This window comes from Oncorhynchus mykiss, chromosome 32 (genome assembly GCF_013265735.2).
Source record: "Oncorhynchus mykiss isolate Arlee chromosome 32, USDA_OmykA_1.1, whole genome shotgun sequence".
Classification (NCBI taxonomy): domain Eukaryota; kingdom Metazoa; phylum Chordata; class Actinopteri; order Salmoniformes; family Salmonidae; genus Oncorhynchus; species Oncorhynchus mykiss.
The window spans coordinates 1249783-1254495 of NC_050572.1; positions in this window are offsets into that span (position 1 = coordinate 1249783).

Here is a 4713-nt window from a genome sequence, read left to right on the forward strand (position 1 = left end):
TCTTATGGGTTCCAGACCTGAATCTTCATATCTGACCTAGGGTGTCTTATGGGATCCATACCTGAATCTCCATCTCTGACCTAGGGTGTCTTATGGGTTCCAGACCTGAATCTTCCTCTCTGACCTAGGGTGTCTTATGGGATCCAGACCTGAATCTTCCTCTCTGACCTAGGGTGTCTTATGGGTTCCAGACCTAGGCTGCCTTATGGGTTCCAGACCTGAATCTTCTTCTCTGACATAGGGTGTCTAATAGGTTCCAGACCTGAATCTTCATCTCTGACAAAGGGTGTCTTATGGGTTCCAGACCTGAATCTCCCTCTCTGACATACGGTGTCTTATGGGATCCAGACCTGAATCTCCATCTCTGACCTAGGGTGTCTTATGGGTTCCAGAGCTGAATCTTCATCTCTGACCTAGGGTGTCTTATGGGTTCCAGACCTGATTCTCCCTCTCTGACCTAGGGTGTCTTATGGGTTCCAGACCTAGGGTGTCTTATGGGTTCCAGACCTAGGGTGTCTTTTGGGTTCCAGACCTGAATCTCCATCTCTGACCTAGGGTTTTCTTATGGGTTCCAGACCTGAATCTTTCTCTCTGACCTAGGGTGTCTTATGGGATCCAGACCTGAATCTTCCTCTCTGACCTAGGGTGTCTTATGGGTTCCGGACCTAGGCTGTCTTATGGGTTCCAGACCTGAATCTTCTTCTCTGACCTAGGGTGTCTAATAGGTTCCAGACCTGAGTCTTCATCTCTGACCTAGGGTGTCTTATGGGATCCAGACCTGAATCTTCCTCTCTGACCTAGGGTGTCTTATGGGTTCCAGAGCTGAATCTTCATCTCTGACCTAGGGTGTCTTATGGGTTCCAGACCTGAATCTCCATCTCTGACCTAGGGTGTCTTATGGGTTCCAGAGCTGAATCTTCATCTCTGACCTAGGGTGTCTTATGGGTTCCAGACCTGAATCTCCCTCTCTGACCTAGGGTGTCTTATGGGTTCCAGACCTAGGTTGTCTTATGGGTTCCAGACCTGAATCTTCATCTCTGACCTAGGGTGTCTTATGGGTTCCAGACCTGAATCTCCCTCTCTGACATAGGGTGTCTTATGGGATCCAGACCTGAATCTCCATCTCTGACCTAGGGTGTCTTATGGGTTCCAGAGCTGAATCTTCATCTCTGACCTAGGGTGTCTTATGGGTTCCAGACCTGAATCTCCCTCTCTGACCTAGGGTGTCTTATGGGTTCCAGACCTAGGGTGTCTTTTGGGTTCCAGACCTGAATCTTCATCTCTGACCTAGGGTGTCTTATGGGTTCCAGACCTAGGGTGTCTAATAGGTTCCAGACCTGAACCTTCTTCTCTGACCTAGGGTGTCTTATGGGTTCCAGACCTGAATCTTCTTCTCTGACCTAGGGTGTCTTATGGGATCCATACCTGAATCTCCATCTCTGACCTAGGGTGTCTTATGGGTTCCAGACCTGAATCTTCCTCTCTGACCTAGGGTGTCTTATGGGATCCAGACCTGAATCTTCCTCTCTGACCTAGGGTGTCTTATGGGTTCCAGACCTAGGCTGCCTTATGGGTTCCAGACCTGAATCTTCTTCTCTGACATAGGGTGTCTAATAGGTTCCAGACCTGAATCTTCATCTCTGACAAAGGGTGTCTTATGGGTTCCAGACCTGAATCTCCCTCTCTGACATACGGTGTCTTATGGGATCCAGACCTGAATCTCCATCTCTGACCTAGGGTGTCTTATGGGTTCCAGAGCTGAATCTTCATCTCTGACCTAGGGTGTCTTATAGGTTCCAGACCTGAACCTTCTTCTCTGACCTAGGGTGTCTTATGGGTTCCAGACCTGAATCTTCTTCTCTGACCTAGGGTGTCTTATGGGTTCCAGACCTGAATCTCCCTCTCTGACCTAGGGTGTCTTATGGGTTCCAGACCTAGGGTGTCTTATGGGTTCCAGAGCTAGGGTGTCTTATGGGTTCCAGACCTAGGGTGTCTTATGGGTTCCAGACCTGAATCTCCCTCTCTGACCTAGGGTGTCTTATGGGTTCCAGACCTGAATCTTCATATCTGACCTAGGGTGTCTTATGGGATCCATACCTGAATCTCCATCTCTGACCTAGGGTGTCTTATGGGTTCCAGACCTGAATCTTCCTCTCTGACCTAGGGTGTCTTATGGGATCCAGACCTGAATCTTCCTCTCTGACCTAGGGTGTCTTATGGGTTCCAGACCTAGGCTGTCTTATGGGTTCCAGAGCTGAATCTTCATCTCTGACCTAGGGTGTCTTATGGGTTCCAGACCTGAATCTCCATCTCTGACCTAGGGTGTCTTATGGGTTCCAGAGCTGAATCTTCATCTCTGACCTAGGGTGTCTTATGGGTTCCAGACCTGAATCTCCCTCTCTGACCTAGGGTGTCTTATGGGTTCCAGACCTAGGTTGTCTTATGGGTTCCAGACCTGAATCTTCATCTCTGACCTAGGGTGTCTTATGGGTTCCAGACCTAGGGTGTCTAATAGGTTCCAGACCTGAACCTTCTTCTCTGACCTAGGGTGTCTTATGGGTTCCAGACCTGAATCTTCTTCTCTGACCTAGGGTGTCTTATGGGTTCCAGACCTGAATCTCCCTCTCTGACCTAGGGTGTCTTATGGGTTCCAGACCTAGGGTGTCTTATGGGTTCCAGAGCTAGGGTGTCTTATGGGTTCCAGACCTAGGGTGTCTTATGGGTTCCAGACCTGAATCTCCCTCTCTGACCTAGGGTGTCTTATGGGTTCCAGACCTGAATCTTCATATCTGACCTAGGGTGTCTTATGGGATCCATACCTGAATCTCCATCTCTGACCTAGGGTGTCTTATGGGTTCCAGACCTGAATCTTCCTCTCTGACCTAGGGTGTCTTATGGGATCCAGACCTGAATCTTCCTCTCTGACCTAGGGTGTCTTATGGGTTCCAGACCTAGGCTGCCTTATGGGTTCCAGACCTGAATCTTCTTCTCTGACATAGGGTGTCTAATAGGTTCCAGACCTGAATCTTCATCTCTGACAAAGGGTGTCTTATGGGTTCCAGACCTGAATCTCCCTCTCTGACATACGGTGTCTTATGGGATCCAGACCTGAATCTCCATCTCTGACCTAGGGTGTCTTATGGGTTCCAGAGCTGAATCTTCATCTCTGACCTAGGGTGTCTTATGGGTTCCAGACCTGAATCTCCCTCTCTGACCTAGGGTGTCTTATGGGTTCCAGACCTAGGGTGTCTTATGGGTTCCAGACCTAGGGTGTCTTTTGGGTTCCAGACCTGAATCTCCATCTCTGACCTAGGGTGTCTTATGGGTTCCAGACCTGAATCTTTCTCTCTGACCTAGGGTGTCTTATGGGATCCAGACCTGAATCTTCCTCTCTGACCTAGGGTGTCTTATGGGTTCCAGACCTAGGCTGTCTTATGGGTTCCAGACCTGAATCTTCTTCTCTGACCTAGGGTGTCTAATAGGTTCCAGACCTGAGTCTTCATCTCTGACCTAGGGTGTCTTATGGGATCCAGACCTGAATCTTCCTCTCTGACCTAGGTTGTCTTATGGGTTCCAGAGCTGAATCTTCATCTCTGACCTAGGGTGTCTTATGGGTTCCAGACCTGAATCTCCATCTCTGACCTAGGGTGTCTTATGGGTTCCAGAGCTGAATCTTCATCTCTGACCTAGGGTGTCTTATGGGTTCCAGACCTGAATCTCCCTCTCTGACCTAGGGTGTCTTATGGGTTCCAGACCTAGGTTGTCTTATGGGTTCCAGACCTGAATCTTCATCTCTGACCTAGGGTGTCTTATGGGTTCCAGACCTAGGGTGTCTAATAGGTTCCAGACCTGAACCTTCTTCTCTGACCCAGGGTGTCTTAGGGGTTCCAGACCTGAATCTTCTTCTCTGACCTAGGGTGTCTTATGGGTTCCAGACCTGAATCTCCCTCTCTGACCTAGGGTGTCTTATGGGTTCCAGACCTAGGGTGTCTTATGGGTTCCAGAGCTAGGGTGTCTTATGGGTTCCAGACCTAGGGTGTCTTATGGGTTCCAGACCTGAATCTCCCTCTCTGACCTAGGGTGTCTTATGGGTTCCAGACCTGAATCTTCATATCTGACCTAGGGTGTCTTATGGGATCCATACCTGAAACTCCATCTCTGACCTAGGGTGTCTTATGGGTTCCAGACCTGAATCTTCCTCTCTGACCTAGGGTGTCTTATGGGATCCAGACCTGAATCTTCATCTCTGACAAAGGGTGTCTTATGGGTTCCAGACCTGAATCTCCCTCTCTGACATACGGTGTCTTATGGGATCCAGACCTGAATCTCCATCTCTGACCTAGGGTGTCTTATGGGTTCCAGAGCTGAATCTTCATCTCTGACCTAGGGTGTCTTATGGGTTCCAGACCTGAATCTCCCTCTCTGACCTAGGGTGTCTTATGGGTTCCAGACCTAGGGTGTCTTATGGGTTCCAGACCTAGGGTGTCTTTTGGGTTCCAGACCTGAATCTCCATCTCTGACCTAGGGTGTCTTATGGGTTCCAGACCTGAATCTTTCTCTCTGACCTAGGGTGTCTTATGGGATCCAGACCTGAATCTTCCTCTCTGACCTAGGCTGCCTTATGGGTTCCAGACCTGAATCTTCTTCTCTGACATAGGGTGTCTAATAGGTTCCAGACCTGAATCTTCATCTCTGACAAAGGGTGTCTTATGG